We start from the raw sequence: 25,430 nt of genomic DNA, 5'->3' as shown, positions 1-25,430 counted from the left end.
TTCCATTCCTCCACCTATGACCTTTGACCTTGCAACCTCCCTCCCGAACAAAACAAAACAAAACAAAATACACAAAAAACTATCTGGCCACAGAAGCTTCAGTGAATCACTGTTTGTCACACAGTATATTCTTTTGCTCAAACAACTTTACTCGAAAATATTTATTGCAATGACTCATTGGTCTGGTCTCCGGCTTCTGCTACACCATCGATACTGGGTTCTCACTTCTCACTGGGGCTTCTCTCAGGTGTCTTGTTGTTGCCCTGAGTCATGGGGATTCTGAAGCTTTGGTTCTGCAGGACTAGCTCCAGCAGTTCATAGATGGGGTAGATGCTGGGGTGGGCCAATTCAAAGCTCTCAATCGGGGCTTTGCATGAGTTGGTCTGCCCAGCAGCTCTCCTGAGCACACAACACCATGTCCAGCTCTCCCTGATTTACTCAGGTGAGGGGTGGGACCAGCTCTCCTGTTCTCATACCTTGGGGCCGGCTCTCCTTTGCCCATGCCACCATCTCTACTGTGCTGCCCAGGAGAGGTACTGGTCTGCTCTTCTGAGTGTTGCAGCTGGTGAAAGAGGATAAGGCATTTTAAAACTGGATTTTAGTTTATGGTTTTGAGCATCAGAAAACCAACACTATCTGTTAAATTAATATTTCAAGTGTGAGCTTTCCAAATTTTTTTTTTGTAATAAGTTTGTAAGATAAAATTGCTAATTTCTTTTGGTTTCATAACTGTGTCAACATTTAGGGTATTAGGCATTTAAGCACACTGATAGCTTTTATTTGAACAAGATGTATTTTAATGAAACTAAACATTCTCTTTAAGGGGAGTTGATAATGAATGCACCCCAATCCTACTTATCTCCCCATTCCTCCACATATACCTTGCACCCTTGTAAGCCACCCCCACCAAACAAAACAAAACAAAAAAACCAAAACCAAAAGTTTTGAGAAGTATTTGTCCAAGAAAAAAATTTTTAATCAGTGTTGCTTTCAGGCCTGTCCTGATTAACCCCGCTTTGTTAAGGGGTGCTCTGGGTGTCTTACTTAACAGAGTTAGGAATCAGTATCTTAAATCTCATCACTACAATCATGTTATAGCAGATTTTTATACAATGATAAATGGTTTCATTAAAAGCAAGAGCTAGAATATTTGGCTTTTTAAGTAATGGAATTTTAAGTAGCCAGAGCATTTGAAACAACTACTCCACTTGGATCTTGGTGTACAGCAGAACTTTGGCTATGGATTTTACTTGTTCCTTTCATATCTGCAGAGTAAGATTGCTGTGGTCATTTCAGTGGATGGGGATAGGCTACAACGTTCAGCAGCTTTCCCCAGGTCCACTCATTTGATTTAACACTTTAGAGAAACCAGTGAGATTTCACTGACCTTCCATCTACAAAAAAAAAAAAAAAAAGAAAGAAAGAAAGAAAAGAAAAGATAAAGAAAAAAAAAGACTTTTACTGGCATTAAATAAGAAGCCTAAGAAAGAGTAGTCATTTTTCTCCCCTCTTCCTTTGTTTCCAGAGTGACAGCCTATGCACCCTGGAATATAAGCTAAAGGTTCATTTGCTGGTGAAAAAAAACCTCTAAAACTGAGCAAGGTATTGTTTTCCTTCCCATCTCTATACAGATTTTGAACCTGCACTGTGTTGTGAAGCCTGTGGTGGTTTGAATAAGAATGGCTCCCATAGGCTCATAGATGTGAATGCATGGTTGGTAGGGAGTGGTGCTATTTGACAAAGATTAGAAGGTGTGGATTTGTTGAAGGAAGTGAGTCCCTGGGGGAAGTCTTTGGGGGTTCAAATGCTCAAGCCAGGACCATTCTGCTGCCTGCCAATCTAGAACTCTCAACTACCTCTTCTGCACTGTGTCTGCTTGCACCTAACTGTTGCCATGCTGCCTGCTGTGATGATAATAGACTAAGCCCCAATGAAATGTTTTCCTTTTATAATTGTTGCCATGGTCATGGTGTCTCTTCACTGCAGTAGAACACTGACTAAAACAAAGTCTTTCAAAATGGTGCAAGAAGCAGTGAGTATGTTTTGTTAAACAGGACTTTGTTGGAATATAGTTTAAAAATTAAACCAAAATATTACGGAAAATTAAGATGTTTACATGTTCAACATATAAAGTTAAAAGCTATTACTGATTCAATTGTCTTAGTGAGGATTGCTATTGCTATGATGAGACACCATGACCAAACACAACATGAGGAGGAAACGGTTTATTTGGAGTACACTTTCACATCATAGCCCATCACTGAAGGAAGTCAGGACAGGAACCTGGGGGCAGGAGCTGATGCAGAACCAATGAAGTGGTGCTGTTTATTGGCTTGCTCCTCATGGACTGCTCATGATTCTAATAGAACCTAGGACCCCTATTCCAGGGATGGGACTACCTACAATTGGCCAGGCCTCCTCCATCAACTACTAATTAAGAAAAGGGTCTATATCTTGCCTATAGCCCAATCCTATGGTCCTCGAGAGGCATTTTCTCTTTTGAGGCTTACTTCTCTCCTATGATGAAAGCTTGGGACAACTGTCATAAAACTAACCAGCACACACAATACAGGATCCATAAAGAAAGCTAGTTCAGACCTCATACACAGCTAAGCTTCTTTTCAGTAATTATCACAATTATTTCTTTTTTAATGTTAATACATTTGGCTGCTGTTTTTCTTTTACTTCCTCCATTGTCTTTTTTCTCTTCTCTTTACTTTATTTGTTCTTTTATTTCTTCCTCTCTATTCCTTCTCCCATGAGTGGGCTACACTTTTGACTAAAGGATAATTATAGAACATGTTGCGTATGAGCATGATTCATCACTTTATACTATTTACTTAAAATGTGATGAATTGAACTTTGGGTGATCTCTTAAATGACATTTTTATTGTGTATGAGTCTGCCTGCTTGCCGGAGGACAATTGTGGGAGTCAGTTTTTTCCTTCCTGTAGGTCTTGGGTAGCAAACTCAGAATTGGGCTCAGCAACAGGCGCCTTTACAACGGTGCCCCTGTGTCTTTTCCTTCTAAGGAAACAAAATGAGTGATTTTGTCCTTTGTGCTCAAACATTTCTGAGGGTGGTGGAGCTGAGTGTGGAGAATGCTGAGCTTGGATGTGTGTAGGACTGGCTCCGTGGGCACTGTCCTCTTCTTCTTTCCCCTCCCCTGTCTTCCTCCCATCTCCTCTTTCCTTCCTTTGTCTCTGCTCATTCCTTCTTTTTAGTCCTGGCATGCCAGAATGCTCTGCTGCCGATTAGCAGATGAACTGGTATAAATTCTGTATGGGTTTGTATCTGTAAATATACAGTGATTTATTATGTCCAACTTCAAGTCAGTGTACACTTTTGGTCTGATTGTACTGTAGCGGAGTAGCCAGGGTTTGGCAGCAGTTTGTAGATTCTTCTTCCTCCTAGATGAGCAGCATTGGTGACAACACGGAAGGAAAAATCCCCTAGTTTCACAGAATAACCACAAACTGTGTTCTTCCTCCTAATTTTCACAGTTTCACCATCCCAACACGCGATACCTCAATTTGCCCCAAGAACACATTCATATTAAAAATCTCGCCCATCTAGAAGTGACATCATTTCTGTTTATTGTAACTAAAAGGCAGAAAGTGAAATGCTTGTTCTTGTGCTCTTTGAGCAAAGAAACCTGGAAGCCAGAAGTGATCCTCGGCACAGCTATGGGGCACTTCACCACTCCTTGGCCTAAGCAAGGAAAGGGCATGTGTGAGTACTTCTGGTGAATTGGATGTGTGACGCTTTCTAAGAACGAGTGTCTGTGCTAAGCAGGCACTTGTATCTATAATGATTAGGGTGGCTCTGAGACGTTGAGTGATATTTATGCTGGGAGATGAAGCCACATTATGTAATAAAACTGTAATGAGAAATTATAGTAGAAGTGGTGAGTGAGTTAAAAAAAGATTAATAGTAGCATGTGAATAGAGCTTAGTAGTATTCTTCAAGCCTATAAAACAGGAAATTATTCTCACGAAAATTTTTAGAATCTAGTTATTTGGAGACGGTTATTGAGAGCTTTGTTTTGTAATTGCATTCGTTGAGGAGATGAAGAAAGCATGCAGGGGCTTTAGTCTCATGTAGCCAGTGCACACCTCCTTCCTTAATAAAGAACAGAAGTGACACAGTCACACCAGCTGCTGATAGCGTTGTCAGCTTTTAACGACATATGGTGAGAAATCCCTCGAAGAACATGATCAAAGGTACTGGATTTCGAATTCCGATTGCTAACCAGCACATTCTGTGCCAGAGAAGCACGACAAAGTCCTCTTCAGAAGAAAGCCAAGGGTCAAAAGCTGCAGAAGGCAGTCCTCTGAGGAAGAAGAGAGTTTTGCAGGTGTGATCAGTTGAGGTTCTGACTGTTGTTCTAGTGTCCCTTCTTCAAGAGGCCTTGGTAACGTTTGTCTTTGTCTCTGTCTCTTCTTTCCTCCTATAGCCTCAGACGTAGGTGCCTCATTCTGAAAGTCTAAGAAAGGGAAATCAGTGTGGGCTAGGTACCACGTTTTATTTTTAATATTCTTAATTAAAGAAGTGATAAGACTATGTAACTCTGACAAGTGGAGTTGAGAATAAAGACTTACACCAAGAAACAGCCATGAACTTGGAATCTACTAAATGTGTGGCTACTTTTTAAAATATATGAATTAAGCTTATAGACAGATATCATGTAAAAGTGGTCTACCTACTTGTCACGGTAACTGACAAACAAAAAGGGTGGACTAGCCTACGGAATAACTCCACCTGGAGGGAAAACTATGAATTAGAACAACTCAGTGTCCCACAGTGTGGAAATCTTGTCTGAACAACAAGCTAAGATGAGAATCATTAGATAGATCTTCATAAGAGAGAGACAAGCATTAGCAGATGCTTCTTAAGGGTGCTAGGGTCTAAGGCACACCAGCTGAATGCTTGTCAACCCCCCTACTCAGCACCACAGACTGAAAGGCATCTAGAGTTACAACATCTGCCTTCTTCCTGGCCCACGAAAGAGTAGCAACGGAAGCTTAACACCACAGAGGTTCTGGATGCACAGGAGACACGAGCTGGAACAGCCAAAGGAGAAAGAGCAAGATGGTGATGAGCCTGACTTCCTGGGCCTACACAAATTACGGCACTTACTTCCGCAGCAGTCTTCACCTCTTCATTCCTGCTTAGAATTCTTTCCTTCCTGTATTTAATACCCAATTTAAATTCTGTGAACCAATTTTTCCTGCCCGCCCCCACCCAACTTCTGTATTTTGTTTGTTTGTTTGTTTGTGAGCTAGGCTCTCCTAAAAGACACAGGTTGGCCTGGAGCTTGGGATCTCCCTGCCACAGTATTTAGTACTGGGATTGTTTTTTTGTTGTCTGGTTGTTTTTTTTTTTTTTTTTCATGTATTTCTTTATTTGGAGTGTGGATATGTGCTTGTGTGTAAGTGCACACACATCATGGGAAGAAGTCAGAGGACAACTTGCCGGGGACACCTTTCTTCCCACTATGTGGATTCTTGGGATTGAACTCAGGTTATCAAGCTTGGCAGTAAGTACTTGGCTTGCTGAGTCCCCTTGTTGACCCATCTGATTGCTCTTCTTTATACTAATTTATACTGGAGTGTAAGTTAGTCTGTATAGCATGGAATCAGTGCAGAGGGTCCTTATAACACCACACTAGAATTACCGTGTTAATAGTACTATTCAGATTTTCTATCCAGGTAATGACCTTCTGGCAATTACTAAGAGACGCTGTGAAAAGACCAAACCATCAAATAATAGGTTTAGAGGAAACCCAGGTGAAAAAATTCCAATATTTTAATTGAATTAGAATTATAGCATGCCCCTACCAGCCCTTTCTAGACACTCTCCCTAAAACCCATATCATGCCCTTCAACCCTAAAGTTGATAGTCTTGTTTTCTTTGATTATATTTGTTACACAAATATACATGTATATTTATTTTTCTAAGCTTGTATTTGTGGAACATATATACATTGTATATATACATATATACATATATTTGTTCCACAAATACAAGCCTAGAAAAATCATAGAAGAAAAAAATTTTTAATCTAAGGAAAGAGATGCCTATATAAATAAAAGAACATACACAGATAGGATGAGAATAGAAACTCCTTAAGACACATAATAATGAAAACACTAAATATACAGAACAAAGAAAGGACATGAAAAGCTGCAAGGGAAAAAAAAAAAAACAAAGTCACGTGTAAAGGTAGGCCCATTAGAATAACACCCGGATCTTCAAGGGAGACTCTGAGAGAAAGAAGGGCCTGAACAAATATTCTCCAAGCTTTAAGAAGTTACAGATGCCAGCCCTGACTATGATACCCAGTAAAATTATAAAAATCAACTAAGAAAAACATTTGACAATGAAAACAAATTTAGGCAAAGTCTGTCTACCAATAGCTCTACAGAAGGCACTATAAGGAAAACTTTAATGTGAAGAGAAATTAACCATACCCAAGAAGACACAAGGAAAAGATAATCCCGGGACAGTTAGACAAAAGAGGGGAAACACACACACACACATACATCACCACAACAAAATAACCTATGGGACACATAGGTTCTAAGAGACACATTTATAACATTAAGTGCCTACATAAAAAACTGAATAAATCCTGTATTAGTAGTTTAATGACACACCTGAAAGCTCTAGAAAAACAAGAAGAAATAAAACCCCCAAACAGTAGAAAAGAAGAAATAATTGATCTCAGGAATGACATTAGCAAACAACCACACAAAAACACAAAGAATCAATGAAACAAAGAGATGGTTCTTTGAGAAAATTGACAAAGTACTTGCCAAATAAAGCAAAAAATGGAGAAAAGAGATCCAAATTAATATAATTAGAGATGAGGAGGAAGACATTACAATAAATACCAAGGAATTTCAAAGAATCATAGAAAACACTTTAAAAATCCGTATTCAACTAAAGTGGAAAACCTAAAAGAAATGAATGAATGAACTTATGGATACAAATGATGTACCAAAGTGAAATCGCAATAAAATAAACATTTTAAACAGACTCATAGTTCCTAGTAAAATTTAAAATCTTGCAACAAAAATAAAATAAATAATAAGAGCTCAGTGCCAAATGGGTTCAGCACAGAATTCTACCAACTTTCAAAAAAGAATTAATGCAATGCTTCTCAAATTATTCCACAAAATAGGAACTGAAAAAATATTTCCTAATTTATGAAGTCACTATAACCATAATATCAAAGCCAAACAGAGCCTCCCCAAATTACAGACCAAATGAAAATAAATGCAAAAGTTCTTAATAAAATACTTGTAAACCAAATTAAAGAATACATCAAAATATCATCCTCAATGATCAAATTGGCTTCATCCATGAGATTCAACATATGTAAACTAATAAACATAATCCACCACATAAACAGAATGAAAGACATTAAAAAACCCACATCATTGTCTCATTAGATATAGAAAAGACCTTTAACAAAATTTAACATCCCTTTATGATAAAACTCCTGGAGAGACTAGGAATCCAAGGAACATATCTCAATATATTAAAGGACGTTTATAGTAACCCATATCTTATTCTAAATGGACAGAATCTCAAAGCACTTCCACTAAAGTAAGGAACAAGATTAGGATATCCATTCTCTTCATTTCTATTCAAAATAGTACTTGAAGTTTTATCGAGAGCAATAAGACAACTGAAATAAACCAAGGGATTCATGTAGGAAAGGAAGAAGTCAAAATATTCTTAATATACATTAACGGCTCCAAAGCATACACCAGGAAACTTCTGCAGCTGATAAATACCTTCAGCCAAGTAAGCAGGGTACAAAATTAACACACAAAACTCTGTAGCCTTCTTTTTTTATATTAATATTTTTTTATTTTTAAATAATTTTATACATTCACTTGTATCCCAGCTGTAGCCCACTTCCTCTTTCCCTCCCAATCTTCCCCTCCCTCATCTCCTCACTGCCCCCTTCTGAGTCCACTGAGAGGGGGTGTCCTCCTCTCCTTCTGTCTGGCCCTAGCTTATCAGGTATCTTTAGGATGGTTGCAATGTCCTTATCTGTGGCCTAGCAAGGCTGCTCCTCCCTCAGGGGGGGAGGGAAAGCTCATGAGTTCATGTCAGAAACAATTCCTGTCCTCCTTACTAGGGGACCCACTTGGATACTGAGCTACCATGTAGCCTTCTTGTCTACAAAGGACAATCATACTGAGAAAGAAATTGGGAAAACAAAACCTTTCACAGAACATCCTCAGAAAATATCTTGAGATAACTCTAACAAAGAAAGTCAAAGACTTGAGAAATAAAAACGTTAAGATCTTTAAGAAAGAAACTGAAGAAGACACCAGAAGATAGAAAGATTTCCCATGTGAGTGGATTGGTACAATTAATATGTGAAAATAGGAAACAATCTTAACCAATGACACATCTGATAGACAGCTAATGTCTGAAGTACATGAAGAATTTTAAAAACTGAACAAACATCAAGAAAACAAATAACCTAATTAAAATGGAGTGCAGAACTAAACAGAGAATTCTCAAAAGATGAAAGAGAAATGGTGAGAGATGGTTAGAGAAATGTTCCACATCCTTAGCCATTAGGGAAATGCAGGGAAAGGGGGTGTAGTTACTCATTGCTGGAAAGAGTGCAAACTTGCACAGCTCCTATGGAAATCAACATGGAGTTTCCTCAGAAAGATGGAGATTGATGTACCTCAAGATCAAGCTATACCACTCTTGGGGAGCTACCCCCAAAATGCTTCATTCTAGCACACGAACACTTGCTCAGCTATGATCATCGCTGTTCTATTCATAATAGACCAAAATTTGAAATGACCTAGATGTCTATCAACTCATGAATGGATAATAAAAGTTTGGTACATTAATACAATAAGATATCATTCAGCTCTTAAGGAAAAATGAACATTGCCAGTAAATGGATGGAGCTAGAAAAAAAAATCATCTTCAGTGAGGTAATCCAGACTCAACATTTTAAAAATAAAACAGTTAAAAATTGTGCCTGTTACTGATAGTGTTCTAAATAGTTTTTATGATTATAAACATTTTTAGTATTTTAATAAAATTTGGGGACCTGGTCATTTCTTTCACCTATGATCTTCAAGATTTGAAAGAAGTTTCCTAAATTAGCTTCTGGCTCCCAACATTTCACACCTTATTGATTGGGATCTACGTATTTCTAGTGCCAAATGCAATGTCCATATTGATACATGTCCCCCAGCCCCATTCTCTCATCACAATTAGAGTGGATTTTTATGGTGAGTGGTGGGATTATTCTGAAAGCCATGCCTGTAAGCAGAGTAGCTATAAATAACTTAATCATACAACAAAAAGACCATGAACCACATAAACATGCCTTAGTCAACCTCAACCAAATGAATTCCCCACTCATCATCCCTTAGGAACACTGAAGAAGACAATTACAACAAAAATTTTAAAAGGAAATGTGAGGGAAACAGGGTGGGTTTATTCTTAATGGTTTCATCTGAAGTATAAGCACAATTCATTTGATCCTGCTCTACACTGTTGCCCATTGCCAGTGCTGTGCCTTTTCACTTTTCAGGGTTATGGTAACGATGCACTCAGCCACTCTATCAGAGCCATTTTCTTAGCCACCCGTTGTCTCTGTGCTACAGTGGTGACTATTGCAATATTTCACAAGATTTCAGACTGTGGGTTTATCTGTTGAGGTGGTTAGTGATCTTTGATGCTATTATTGTAATTGCGTTGGAGCCACCTTAAACAAAAATGGTGAACCTAAACAGTAATAATGTATGCCTTCCGGCTGCTCCAGCGAGGGGCATTTCCCCAGATCTCTTCCTCATCTTGGACCACTTTTATACTAACCCTGCAATGGCCTTCGGGTTCTCCAGTAAAAGGAAGAGTTGCTCATTCTCATTTTAAACACTAAGCTAGAAATGAGCAAGCCTTGTGTGGAATGAATGTTCAAAGCTGAAATCAGGCAAAAAATCAGCTTCCTTTGTTGTACCAACTATCCAGGTTGTAAATGCAAAGAAAAAGTTCTCAAAGAAACATAAAAGTACCACTTTGGTGAACATACAGATGACAACATAAAAGAAGACAAAATGGCTATATTACTAATATGGAGATAGTTTAAATGGTCCGGACAGAAGACCAAGTCAAACGTACCATTCCCCTGAAGCAAAGCATAATCTAGTCTAGAGGAAGGTACTAATTCTCTTTGATTCTGTGAAGGGTGAGAGAGGAGAGGGAACTGCAGAAGGAAAACTTGCACGGAAATGAGGTTGGTTTGTAGAATGTAAGGCAAGAAGCCATTTCTACACATTCAAGTGGAAGGCGCAAAAAGTGCTGATCCAGAAGCAACAGGAAGCCATGTAAAGACCCAGCTGAAAGAGTTGGGGGAGTTATCTCACTAAACAGAGATTTCTCATTGTAGCTGAAGCAGCTTTATATCACAAGATGCCATCCAGGACTTTGAAAAGCAGACAGAAGTCACTGGCTAACTTCGAATCTTCAGATGAGAGGCCAGCTCTCTAGGAACTAATGCAGCTGTTGACTCCAGCTATCCTTTCTGGATAATCCTATGACCTTTGGAAATTATTCTAAAAATAGCACTGTGCCTGTATTCTATAAACAAAGGCAGAAAGCCTGGAAAACAGCACATCTATTTACAGCTGAATATTTTGAGGTCAATTGTTTACTCAAAAAAACTTTTTTTTTTCAAAATACCACTGCTCATCAAAACTACAACTGCTCATTCAAGAGAGCTAATGGAGATATTTCACAATCTTAATGTTGTTTTCATGCCTGTCAACACAAAACTTCTTCAGCAGACTATGTGTCAAGGAATTATTTTAATTTCAAGTCTTACTGTTCCATATATATTTTAAAAGGCTGTAGTTGCCAGAGTCACCTCTCTAATCTATCTGGAGAAAGTCAACTGAAGACTTTCTCGAAATGATTTACCATTCTAGATAGCATTAAGCACAGTTTTTAAAAATTGTGGTTGGAAGTCAAAACCTTGATATAGGTTTGGAAGAAGTTAATGGTAACTAGTGCATGATTGAGGAATTCAAGACTTTGGTGGGGGAAGTTACAGCACATGTGATGGAAACAAGAGGAGAACTAGAATCGAGGCCTGAGTATCTCAATGCTTTGCTGTGAATGCATGTTATAAACATAATGGTTGAGGAGTTGCTTCTTACGGAAAAGCAAAGGAATCAGTTCCTTGAGATGGAGTCTTCTCCCAGTGAAGTTGCAGTGGATACTTTTGAATGTTTCTATATGTGAAGGGTATATCTCTCATCATCAAGGGGAAGCCAGGATAGCACCTAGAGACAGAAACTGCGTCAGAGACCATGGAGGGATTCAGCTTACTGGCTTGCTCTCTATGGCCTGAACAGCTTCTTAGGCAGCGCCCACAGTGGACCGGGCCCTCCCACAGGTGGGACTCCTACAGTTCTCCAAACAGTGCACACTTCCTGCTTCTGAGTTTTGGCATCTCTGTGTTCTCTGCCTGGTCCAGCTTCTTTGGCTGTTTGCATCCCTCTGCTCATCCATCACCGGTCTGCTCAATGTCATCACCACCCAGTTGCATTAAGATATCTTTTTGTTATTGACAGTGTCAATGTCACACATTCATCTTTCCGGCTACACCACACCCTTTCAGAACTGTTTCTTTTCTTCGTTTTTGAATTTTCTACAACAGTCATTATTTTTACATTCTGATAAAAAGATTGCAATAGAACACTTGATGAAATTGGTAGAATTTAGCTGCAGAAGGGCAAGATGTGGGAATTGGATGACAGGGAAGACATTTTTTTTGGACCAGTTTTTAAAATCTGAGGGGCTTCCAGAAGTCGAAGTATCCATCTAGCGCAGGTTGCCAGAAGCAGATTTCCTTCCTCATAAGATGGTTGAACGGAAGAAATGAATGAATCACCTCTCCATCTCTTCAGAGAGAACTGCCTTTCCTGGGTAGTTAGGGCAAAATCTCTGTTAGGAAAGGGAATTCCTTTCTGGAGTTTTGGGTCAGATAGTCCACGCTTTGGGTTTCAACATTATTTTGGGAAATGAGATACTGATTCCACACTTAGGCCTTCAAACCAGAGCGCTGTTGAGAGGTGTGTGTGGAAGCCAGAGGAGTCTGAGCCCTCCCCACCATGCGGGTGGAGGCTTGGCTCTTGTGAGGAGTATTTGACAGGGCGCTTTTCCTTTCTTATTTCATCTTCTTTCTTTTTTTTCCTTAGCAGGATTCTACTCCTGGCATTGTTCATGTAACCGTATATTAGTAAGTGAACAGGTTTTGTGTATCCCGTATCTTTCTTAACTTATTCTGTGTCATATTCCTTCTCGCAGTTAAATTATTGGTGTAAGTAGGATGAGAAATGCGCAATTCCTTTTTACGTCACCTTCGCGGTCTTTGTATCTAGTTTTAGTATGGGATGCATGGATGATTGTTAAGCTAAATTAAATTTAGGCAATAGAGAAACAGACACACGCAGTCTACTTTATTTCAGGAATCTACCAGAAGGATTAAACAAAACAAACAACAGACGTGAATATATGTGGAACCTCTCTATACTCTGTCACAGACAAAACAAGTTTCTAAAATGTGGTAGATTGGTAGCACTGGGTCAGTCTTGAAGATAGGTATGCCAATCACAGGAAGGGAAGGGGGAGGGTTCGAAGAAACAGAATCAGCTTCCCAGATTGAACCCGTATATCCTGATTGCCCTCAAGTGGTCCATAGAGAAATCTGTCAGCCCAGATGGATTGCAGGGAACATTGGAAACTCAAAGAATTTAGCTCATTTTTGGTGCTGTCCAGAACCACACAGATCAAGATGGGAAACAGAATTCACAGGGCAAGAATGTCTCTGTCCACTTGGTAGGCACCCAAGAATGGAATTATCTGCCAATGCAGAAGAACAGTAACTTGGTTCATCAGCAGAATCAGGATTTTTGGCATCTCTGACTGTCCAGATTTTTCTTTCTCCCTTGGTTTGGTCGGAAACCATCCCAGAGTATCTACCAAGAAGCTATTCACCTGGAAGGCCCCGAAAGGGGCTGGATTATGTGTGAAGACTATAACAATTGCGCTTCTTTCTAAAGGTTTGAGAGATGAAGTGGTAGAAATGGAGATTAGTGGACAAAGGGAATGGTGGCCAGGATACAGAGGGAAATTGCTTGCAGGTGGGGGCAGTCCAGCTGGTGAAGGTGAGAAATCAAGCTGAAACCTGATAGCACTGCCTGCAGCCCTGTCTCCTGCTCTTCTGCAGTAGCAGAGATGGAGGATGAGGAGCTTCTTGAACACTGGATCAAGGAAAAACACTCTGCCTCCTAGCTGACAGTGTTGCCCGTGTTCCAGGACGTTTCCAGTCAAGGCGGTAGCTGAGATGCTTTCCGACAGGGAGAGGCAGCATGCCTACCTCTATTTGCTTTACTTGTTCCAAGAGACACAAAGTCACACTCCATGTGACATCAAAATCCCTAGGACGCTCTTTCTTCCCATTCTCTCATCTACACACCCATCATTCCTCCTCACACCGGTTCATGTACCCTTCTACATATATAGTTTCAGGATCAAGTCTAACATACACAGAAGAAATCTCTTTGTACCTTTTTCTCTAACATTCCCTGGACTAATGATTAACTGCCCTTTTGTCCCCAGATTTGGTATTTAAAAACTGTGGGCCACCCTAATAAAACAATGTTTTTTTGTTGTTGCTGTTTATTTCTAGCTGCCACTAGCCCTAAAGGAAATGCCAACTGGGCATTCCACACAATCTTTGGGGCTGGAGACTTATTCCGAAATAAAGGAAATAACTGGCAATTGTTCACAGTGGTAAAATTAAAAGGAATAAAAGGTACCTGGAAGTGCAGAGCTTGCTAAAAACAACACCTGCCTCCTTGCTTTCTAATTGTAGCTCGTGTTAGCTTTCGTCCTAGCGTGGAGGCGTTGCCAAGGCAATAGCTTAGCAATCTTCTGCATGGCTGCTTTCTGCAGCCATCCACACACTTCACAGACATTAATGGGTTCAACACACCTTTGCAGTCCAAAAGGATGGCTCTTTGTTTTGTTCTTTAAATATATCTGGGCTTTTTACTATATAGGGGGAAACTGAAAAACAATCTTTCTTGTCTCTCTCTGTCTCTCAGGATACAGTGCAGGCACCCACCATGAATTTTAGCACGGCCTCAGGATCTCAGCACATCCCGGGGAAAGGGTGGGGGGAGGGGAAATAAGAGAACAGGACACCAAAAGGAGAGGTACATAGTAACTCAGATCAGGGGCATAACTTTTGGTCATCGTGGGAAGCCAGGAGGTAGAAGCCCCCACAGGATCCAGAGACAGAGGACATAGTTAGCAAAGCTCGCAACCAAAGCACAAGACAGGAACCAAAGTAGCAAATGACAAGTGAGCAAAGCTGACGAGTATCGGCATCCAGAAGGGGCTCTTGTAACTACTCAGTGCAGTTGTATCCTCTTATCCCTATTATGAAGCAGTTTCTTGGAAAGCGTTCTATATGGGTAGCTCTGGGGCTGCACTCACAGGAAGCTGTTGAAAATTTCAACAGGCTTCTTCTAGGAGAAGACAGAATAATAAGATGCCTATGTATTTGCTTTTAGGGATAAGAGATGCAGAGTCCTGTAGGCTCAGGGAACCAAAAGGCCCATGCCTGCTGAGATAGCACTGGGCACAAACACAAGAGCACGTGGAGTTGGCAAATCCATGGGGTTGGTAGTGTTCCTTGAAACCAATCACATCATCAATATTCAAAGACTCTCTGGCATCTCCTATTATAGGATGGATAAAAATAACCATAACCCGATGAAATAAAAGTTTTGCTCAAAACCGTAGTAAGGACATTTATTTTTATCCATTTCCTGGCTGGAACCATTCTAAGCACCATCCCAAGGAGATCCATTTCAAAAGCAGCAGAGAGGAAGCTGCTGCAAGGCCCTAGCAAAGACTTGTCAAACGAATAGGTGGTGTTGGACCTGACAGGGTAAAAGGCATTTGCAGGAACTCAAAAGCCTTTATATTAGTTTCATTTAGTAGAGGCAGCAACAAGTTGGCTTTACTCTTTACGCTTTTCTACATCTTCTGCACAATGTGTACCAGGTATTGGGTGCCCCCAAGCATTCCTCTGAAGGCCAGCATACTGCAGGACTCTGCATGTCTTAACCAGGTGAGATGACAAGAAACACATATGATCAAAAGGAACCATCCGAAACTATTTTATTCTGACTGGGACCAATGATGAAGCCAGACTCAAAACCTGCATTACCAATCTCACCAGGAACTTTCCTTTTCAGACCTGCATGTGATTTTCTTTCTTTTACTCTTCACACTGGGTTCTCCAGTTTGGGTTGTATCTTTCTGTTTCTTGGGTTGCCATCCATTATACAGACTTTTACAGTTGGCTGAAGACATGCTTTAATAATTCACAGGGAGTAGAATTCTTTCTGGGCTCTCGTATTCCTCGTCATCTTGGGGAGGTAGCTAGAAGAAAACATGCTTTTTGTCAGTGAAATAAATCAAGAGGACTCTCAGACACCCTAGAGACCCTAACACTGAAACGCTTACATTTCCCCTCAATGCACAATGACCTAAAACCAACACAGGCCGGGCTGTGTGGTGAAGCCCTGGTTATGGTAGGCTGCGTACCTCAACACCAACCTCTCTCCAGCAACTCTGGAATGTCACATTGATTTATCGGAGCTGCTGAATGCCTTGCCTTTCGAATTGCAAGGAAGAAAAAACCTCTAAAGGACAAAATAACATCCTAAATGTACACGATGTATAAATGCATGCAAAATGAAATTCTAAATGCATAATTCTAAATGCATTTAGCATTTGTTGGTAATTATGGCAGCAACTACCGTACCTTAGCAGAAAATGGTATTTTTCATATCTAAGATGCATCAAACAACACAACAGGAAAGAGCCTCATGGGGACAGGTTGTTATTTCAGGATTCCTTCACGCTGTGTGTAACAAGTTCTGTGTTTGGTTCAAATCCCCAGTCTTCTCAGCCCAGAGGAAGCCCTCATTAAATTTCACACAGAGAGGAAGAAAGCGTCTCCCTTAGCCAGCTCCTCTCCCTAAGCAAACAACACCGAGTCTCAAAGGTAATGCAGACCAGTAGAGGTCTATAGCCAACTTCAATACTTGGTTCCTTCCTGAAGCCAATAACTGGGCCGACTTCCTGTGGAAGACACGCCCCTCTGGGTGAGCAATGTTTTTATTTAGGTGCACACGGAGGCCAAAGAAAAGAGAACAAGATGTATGAGAAAACTACAGTAGACCTTGCAAGTGAGCCAAGGGTTATTCCTTGAGGCTGGCCAACTGCTTCAGTTGTTTGTTGTGCTTATATGCAATGCGCCTCCAACCCAGAATCCCTGCAGTTTTCACATATTTTTCACATGCTAGCCATTTTCACATATTTTTCTTGCTTACATTTTCATAGGTTATTCTTAAAAGTAAACATGTCTGGGGCCTAGCAATTCAATTAAACAATAAGGATGCCTTTGTAGAATACTTTCCTCTGTGTAATACAGTCTTCTATATGTAAAGTGACATCTAAAATAGCCTTTTCCTTTCATTTGCCTGTAATGGTGAGATCAAATCCAGCACAGTGTGTATGCCAAGAAAGGCTCTGCTACTGAACTTCATCCGTAGACCTTTAGGTTTTTTTTTTTTGGGGGGGGAGTATTAGTTGTTTGTTTTTGTTTTTGTCTGTCAGTCTGTCTGTCTCTCTGTCTGTTTTGAACTCAGTTCTCTTACTTCTGCCTTCTAAATACTGAGATCAGAGACTGTGCCAACATGCCCGGCCTCCGATATAGTTCTAACTGCCTATACATGAAATAATAACTGTACTTACATGTGGCATTCTTTTAGGTAATTAGAGAAAATTGGCCTCAGTTTCTCTTGGCTTTTAGTGATAAACTGTCATCTTGTTTTTCACATAATGTAAAGATGAGCTAAAAGAGCGTAATTGTTCTTTTGTTTTTGTTAAAATGTAATTTGAAATTGGAGTAAAATAGAGTAAACGTCAGGGGAGGCCAGAATCCAGACTCTTTCCTGAGATTAACAGGCTAAGCCCTGGGGGTCTGAGGACACAACAACCCCTTGGTATGCTCCAGAAACTCCAGCCACAAATCGTAGGCTTTCCTCTTATTCTTCTATTGCATTTTAGAAGCTGTAGAGGACCCGAAAGGGTTGCAGTCTTGCAATTACTTCAGGCTAAAGAGAGAGTATCCCTAAGCACCTCCAAGGATGACAGTGTTCCATGCTTTCTCTTACAAAGGCGAACTCTCTGACTCTACATGCAGGAGATGTGGTCTAGGCTTCACTGAAGGCGCTTCTGGAGGCCCTGTCACTCAGGTGGTCTAACCTAGGGTTTTCCCTTCCAGACCCCTACTAGCTGCTGGCAAGCTACTCCTAAAGCTCTTTTCCCCCTTTCTTCCATCCTGCTCCACGATCCCCCCCCTTTTTTTTTAACTATTCCCTAGTGTAGATGGCATCCAAAAAGTAAAAGACAAACCTGTATATTCTGCTTTTTAGCTAGAATGAGGCAGACAGATAGGAAAAAAATAGATGGATGTCACTGGGTTAGGCAACCCTGACCTGTTCCCAGCCAATTACTGGCTGTGCAATAGTGAATATGTACAGTTCTTCTTGGGCCTCAGTTTCCCATGAAGACAGTCCCTTGTCAAGTTACCTGGAGAGGGGGTGATCACGGAGTTCAGCAGCAAAGCGCATACTTGGCTTGTCACCCCGCCCCTGACCCAGGTCTCTGGGAGAACTAACTGATACCACAGTTCTTAAACGTAAAGCAAATAACCCAACCAACCCCTTACTCACAACAGGGCTACTATCTTGTTTCCCATCCTCCCGTTCCCCAAAAAAGCCTGACCATTTGCAGATAGTTATCGGGATCTCTGAAATCCTCATAACACTTTGGGCCTCCAGAGCATTGCCAGGATTTTTTTTTTGAGAACTTGAGAGTGACTCTAACGAGCCACGTGATGAAGTAGCTTGGATACTGCACAGAAACATACTGGTCTGTAGGGTGAGTTGCTTATCTCTGCCGGAGACTATTCAGCATTCCAACTTCAGCCCGATTTCATGGTTCTTAGCTCTTCTTTCCATTCTTGCACCTTTTATGAAAAATAAGCTGTATCCGAAGTAAAATACTACTTACTAAGCAAAGGAACACACTGGCGGCGGGGAGGGGGGGAGATACTGAAATCAAGCAGCAAATAGCACTAAGGCAGAAGAAAAAAAAATAAAATCCAAGACAAATATATTTATTTAGGAAAGTGTGAGTTTGAGATAAATTATGAAGTGGGAAAGCCACATCACTGGGAGCTTGGCTATATGGTACAAGTGCATTTACCGCATGCTCCATGAAGAAAGTCAATTCACAAACTGTTTAAAAAAAATTTCCAGACAGAATTTATATTATTGGCTATATAAATGAGTCTGTTGCTCTATTTATAGAATTATAAAGGTCTTTAGGGGTCAATTAAAGTGTTTAGTTATACTTGACTGCATTTTATGGAAGAAATTCTGTGCTATAATGGCATCTAGAATTTGGAGAATTTGTAAATGTGTCAGAACCCATCTCTTAGGAATTCTGAGCTCTTTTGTAACACCACACAGTTCCTGCAGGGTAGCAAATTATAAAATGCAGACTGCGAGGCCATTGGGCAAGTATTCCTGTAGGGAGCAGAAAATTGCTTCTTTAATTTCTTGTTTTACAGTGAGGGTAGAGCAATTGTCAGGATGTCAGTGGCAGTGAGGGTTGGTAGAGGAGACACAGGTCCTGACTGAAGCAGCCCTTCTTTCTTCTTTCTTCTTCCTTTTTTTTTGTTTCTGGGGACCTCTACTCAGGTGAAACCAGGGTTCTTGACTTCAGCACAGAAAAGAATTTTAGGATGAGTGAAATAAACAGGCTAAGGCTTATTAAGAAAACATTTTAATATGGGTTTAAACATTGGCATTAATAAAAAGCCATGCTTAGGATAACCGTAGGATAGATAGACCATGTGTATGCATGGTTTATCAAGAACAAGTTGCCCTTAAGTTTCTCAGTAATAATCATAGACATGGTTTTTGCTTCCGATGTTACATTGTTCAGAGCATCCTAGTACTAACCAAGAAGCAACCTGCTTAGCCTTATTAATAAATGCATCTTCTCTGTCCATTCCTTGTCCATATTTCTTTATTCTTTTGGGCATGAAACAACAAACTCAGAAGCCACTGGTTTGGGGTGGCTTTGGTAGCTTTTGAGTGGGGATCTTAGCACCCCAATTAAAGAACCAAGAGCCAAGAAAAGCCCGTTTTTCAAACCAAAAACAAAACAATCCCCCCTCAAACAACAACAACAAAACCCAACCTTCTTTGTTCTATTACTATGAAAACTTCATGAAAACTCACGAAGCCGTTAGCATGTTGGAACATGGAATTTGGGATAACCTGAATCTGTGTTCACCAGGCCGCTGTCACTCATACTTGGCCCCAAAATTGACTTTCTCTTGATCCCTTTGGAGATGAGACCTATGTTTCTTGTGTAGACAATGAAAATTAAACTCTGAGAAGGTAAATTTTCCTGAAGAAAGAATATTGTTACCTATGGCTGGCAGAAGGTCATATCATTGGTCCATTTAAATGTCTATTAATCCCATTATAGTCACCTAGTGAGACAAAAGAGGCAGGTCATTTATTTTGAAACTAAAGCCTAAGGCTAGCTATAAAATACCTGACATATCCTAGACATGATCAGCAAATCTCAGCACTTGTGCTTATTATGAAGTCACCTAACTTTGGATATTCCCCGTGGTAGGAAGGACCAAAACAGCTAATGATGTATTTCCAGGGAAAATCATTTTTACACTCTTATCCATAAGAAAAAAAAAGCAGTCTCGTGTTTACAAGGCTCCAAGTAGTCTCAAGTGTGTCCTTACATTGAAGGCTGTGGTCCTCACCGTCCCACATCCCACTGCAATGTAAAGAGTATGAATTCTGAGGACAATCCTTGAAAGAGTTAGGCTATGTCACAGGAAGTCTGGCACCGCCTGTGTTGCAGGGAGGTTGGTATTTCCTGTGGCAGGTGAATGGGTATATGTGTATGTGAACCTCTGGATTGGCTAAAATTTGTCTTGATGCTATTTCCTCTGTGTCAGCTTGTGCAGTCCCCATTTAAAAACTCAAATATCCCCTAGGCCGTGACACATTAAAGCACACCAAAGAGTAACGAATGTCGGCCGTCAAGAGAGTAGCAAGGAAGGGTTATTTTCATCCCACACCTAATGACCATTACAGGTTGTCACTGACTCTTGGAAGTCTTTTCAAAACTCATCAGGAATGTATTTGTAGTCCTGCAAAGATTTCCTGGTTCCTTAGGAAGAGGCATCTGTCTCCTGGAGGTGCTCAGTGGAGTAGGGAAGAGAGTGTAATGTAATAGTTACGTAGTTTTTAACCAAAGGTCGAAAGTCGACTTCTGTCCAGGTTTTCCTCTGTCCCAGGCTCTGGTCAGCATCTTTTGCACACATCACCTCAGATCCCCCCTGCAATGCCTCCATCTGTCCCTGCTATCACTGTTTCACTTTATGGGAGAATGAGGATACGGGAGGTTAATTTCAATAACTCAGTTGCAGGGAGGTCTCCAAAAGGAGGTGATGTCATATCCAAACTTGAGGTGCTCAGTTCAAGGCTCATTAACACAAGGAGAAGGTAAGGACCTATCCTACGGAACTCTGTGGAAGCGTTTGGTTCTGTATTGCCCAGGATTACTTGGCGCAGACTTGTTAAAAGAATCTGGAGGGTTCTTCATGAGGGACAGGTAAAGCTAAAATGTTAAGACCTCAGCAGCTATGAGCCTTAACAATGAGTGAAAGTGTAGCAACAACAGAATAAAGGCCATTTTCTATATCTCGAAGACGTGCCTCGTTCCTTTACTTCTAGCATGTGAAAAGATTATATTATGGCAAAGTTAAGTACAATCCAAAAATTGTGCCCCCAGTTATTTAGTAAAACGAGCTGAAAGCATCCTGTAATAACGTTCACACATATACTGCTTTGACATATGGGCTCCTCTCAAGTGATGGTAAAACAGGCAGGACACAAGCTTTGCTTCCTGTAGGTGAGCCTTCTCTAATCCACTTGTGTCAAGACGGTGAGAGAAACCCTTATCACAGGAGACAGAGAGTTGGCGCCCAGACGAGTCTGCAGAAACAGACTTTACTAAAGCAATACTCATCTCCAATTATGTTTGCCCCATATATTTACCTTTCCGTAATTTACTGCTCCAAGGACCCAAACTCCTTCTTTTGTTTTGTCACATGTTAAGATGGTATGTGAACCCTAGGTTTACCTGTCTCTTTGGTTCTTTAAATTTTTTTTTTCTGTGAATTGCTGTATTCATGCAAAGTACTGCCCTTTATTTACGGTGGTTTGACTTAGAATGTGGTATGTATTGCTGCTAGCACTGGAGTGAAAAAAACTAGGATGTTTTTAAGTTGGACAGAGGCTTTCTCTCTCACTTCAGGTGTGTTTTAATTAAGGAGTCAGAGTGCTAGACATATGGCCACACAGAATTACCAGTGAAGTCAGTGGCCTCAAAAGATTCAAAGGATGAAATCTATGGACAATGGGAGAATGGGGTTAACTGCAGTGTTTACTGCAGTTTAGAGGAAAAAGAGCAGAACACCGGAATAGTATGAGTGGGTCCCTGGAAGTGGGTGCCCCTGAGATGTTAATCTATGGGCTTGTTATAGGCTTTACGGCAGAAACTTAGGCATGGGAAAATTAACTGGTCAGTTCAGTGGCCCAATATCAGGTGACCATACACTTCCTCTCTGTTCTGTTCCTGTCCTCATGAATATATTCCAGGAAGGGCTGCTCATTTAGCAGAAGAGAGAAAATGAAAAGAACAGATCTTCATTTTGGCACCTCTACAAAGCCGGGGCTAAGGCAGAACTCAAGATATCTAGTTGGACATTAGTGTCATTTCTGACCTTCAACAGGGACACAACCCAGGATTTTTTGCCTTTTAGAAAATAAAATATTGTTTATTTTCAGGGTTCTCAACCTTAAAACGGCCAGTTTCTATGTCCTGTTTGCATCAGTGCTACATCAGCGATCTTACGTCTGGAGGGTCCTGGTAGACCAGGCTGGCCACCCACCATCTTGAGGGTCTAACCAGAGAGAAGAGTTGTGAAAGAAATTTATTCAATTTGGCTGCAGCAGAAAGAAACTGGAGAATGAGCATCCTTAGCCCTGGAAACATCCATAGGATTCTAGAGGAGAAAGATAAAGTGGGAGTTATTAAAAGGCACACAAAGAGTCAAACAGTCTTAGTGAACTGTAGTCTGGTTAATTAGTTTCTTCCAGGTTCAGCTGAGAAGATTATGTACAAAGCTCGCTGAGAGTACAACTTGAGGCTAGCTGGGAAGAACAGGCTCCAGAACAGGGCAAAGGACAGATGGAGTCAGTTGAGGCAGTGACTGCATGCTCCCCAGGCTTGGGAGAATTAATGGAGACTTCTAAGTGTTATTCCAATGGTCAGAAATAATACATGATAAGAGCTGGTGCTTGATAAGCTATTGATTATTTAGCATTTCTATTAATCATGGAAATTCTTAGTTACTCTTATTTTAGTTCATTCAGTCTTGAAGGGTTATCTGTGTGTGTGTGTGTGTGTGTGTGTGTGTGTGTGTGTGTGTAGAGAAGGGCGCACATACAACTGCATGCATGTGGAGGTTAGTGTCTATTTCAGGAGTTCAGTCCTTGCCTTTTCACCTTGTAGGAGACAGGGTCTCTTCCCTAATTAGTAAGCCAGGCTAGATTGCTCTCTAGCTCCTGGAAATTCTCTCATCTCCGCCTCCCATAGGCTTGCTGCCATTACAGACACTTGTGCTCCAGTGTCTGGCTTTAATGGGGGTTCTGGAGAGCCTAATTCAGCTCACAAGCTTGTGCAGCAAGCACTTTTACTGCTGAGCCATCTCTCCAGCCCTGGGTGAATACTCTTTAAGTGATTAACATGTCTATGTGGAGAATTGAATAGAAATGTGGCCATAGCTTGGAGTAAAAAAGGAGATAGCAGCAAAATGAAGGCAGAGATGTCAAGTTTATACCTTGCTTTTAATTAAGCACTTTGCACCTGCAGGCTCAAGGGATAAATACATACTTTTAGCAAAAGAGACCTCTAAGTGCCCGTTACATTCAGTAGAAACCATTGTTTGAGTTCTGATCTTTTCCCAGGCTGGGCACACGCACTATGGCTATAGGCTTTAGATTTTTTCAAACACCTGCTTTATTTAAGCTTCTTAAACACCTTTATCTCCCTTCTTAACTCCCCTACCCCACTCCTAGGAAGGAGATTAGTAGGGAAAGGGGCTCTAGACCTCTTTTTGTTTCTTCCTGCTGACAAGGGTCGACGGGTTCTTTGGGGATTACCAAACTCAGTCTTCAGGGTACCAGCAGCGTAGTCAAACAACGAAGCAGCAGTGGTAACACAAGTCAGCATCATCCAAACGGTTCAGTAGAAGTGGCTAGACTCAGCCCAAAGTCCAATGAAGCAGCAACATTCCCCAAAGCCACAGAAAAAGCTCTCCGGAGTGCTGGTACGGGGACTGTTTTCTGCCAGGGGAAAATCATTCTCACATCCCACACTTGGAACCAAAACAAAAAACATGTTCACACGACACAACTGAGTTTCCAAAGAAACGTGAAACTTTCACTTCACATGCTACTGGTCCTGGGCCATAGTAGTGAATTCTAAGCTCCCAGCCAGAAATAGATAATCCCGTTCCCATGGCATCACATTGTAATTTGAATTCAAGGCTTTAAACAGTCTGCATGCTCAGGGTGCTTTCAGTGGTGCACATTAATGATGAAAAATCTTTATAGACCTCCCATTTTTCACTTTTATTACAGTAGCCAATAAAGTGCATGAGAGATTCATGCCATCATAAAATAGGCTTTGTGTCAGCTGACACTGCCGCAGTATAGGCTAATGTAAGTGTTCTAAGCATGTTTAAGGTAGGCTGGGCTTAGCTGTGATATTGATGTTAAGTGCATTTCCAATTTAGTATATTTTAAATTTATAACATATTTGTTTGGATATAATAGCTAAGTTGAGGAACATTTGAATTTTTTTCTTTTTGCTTCATCTTTTATTGTAATTTGCAGATAATTCAATGAACCTAAATGACAGAGAACTTTTTTTTTTCTCTCTACATAGTTTTATTCATGAGTGCTTAAGTTAAAAGCAACCCAGATGTTTTTCAGTAGGCAAATGGATAAATAGGCTGTGGTACAGCCAAATAATGAAATATTCAGGGATAGAAGGAAATGAGCTATCAAGTCTTGAAAAGGTTTGGAGAAAACTTAGTTCATATTAAAAGTAAAAGAAATCACTGTAGACATGGACTCTGTTGCCTGCTTGTTGATCACTTTCTGCTTAGCTGGGCTGCCTTTTCTGGCCTCAGTGGAAGAGGATGTGCTTGGTCCTGTTGTGCCTTGATGTGTTAGGGTGACTTAGTGTGGGGTGATCTGCTTTTCTGGGGAGAAAGGCAGAGGGAATGGAGGAAAAGGGTGGGAGGCTGGGTCTTGGAGGAAAGGAGGAAAGGGGCTACAGTCAGATGCAAAGTGAGTAACTAAATTAAACAACGAGAGAAAAAACATTAAATAAACAAACAAACAAATAAATTGAGTCAGTGTGTAAGGATACACATACTATGGGTTGATTCTAACCACATGACAGTCTAAAAAGACTAGAGTACAGCAATCTGAGGTTGCTAAGAGAAGTAACTGGGCAGAGAAGGGAAGAAAGCAGATAAGTAGTGTAAAGAACATTTTTTTGGGCAAGGAACCCATTCTTTATTATCCTCTAATGGTGGATACAAGGTGTTACCCCTATGTCAAACCCCATAGAACTGTACAGTACACAGAGTGATTCTTAATGTCAACTAAGGACTTTAATCATTTATGAATGTTCAGGTTCAGTAAACCAGTGTTAGAATTGGTAACATTTTTCTCCCCAACTGGGTCCTCTTACCAACAATACTCTTCCCACAGACTGAAATATGTGCATAGCACAAAAAGATTATTCTTTTCCTGATTAAAACAAGAAAAACCATGAAATATCTAGTTTTCAGGAACTTCAAAGTCCTAATGGCTCCTAATCTCTTTCTTTCCAAAAGCAGCCCAGCTAGTGTGAGCAAGGGAGGACTGGGGCTGGGTCAGAGGCAGAGCATTGGAATGGCATGCGAAAGGCACCAGGTTTGTCTCCAAGAATGTGAAACAGAAATAAATTAGTGCAGGACGAAATGGAAGGCTAGTGAGACAGAGCTGGCACATACTGGGCGGGGGGGGGGTACAGGAGAGCTAAAGCAATGGGTCTCTACACGC

The sequence above is a fragment of the Psammomys obesus genome, unplaced genomic scaffold (genome assembly GCF_907164565.1).
Source record: "Psammomys obesus unplaced genomic scaffold, mPsaObe1.curated_primary_1811, whole genome shotgun sequence".
Lineage (NCBI taxonomy): Eukaryota > Metazoa > Chordata > Mammalia > Rodentia > Muridae > Psammomys > Psammomys obesus.
This window is presented reverse-complemented; position numbering follows the sequence as displayed.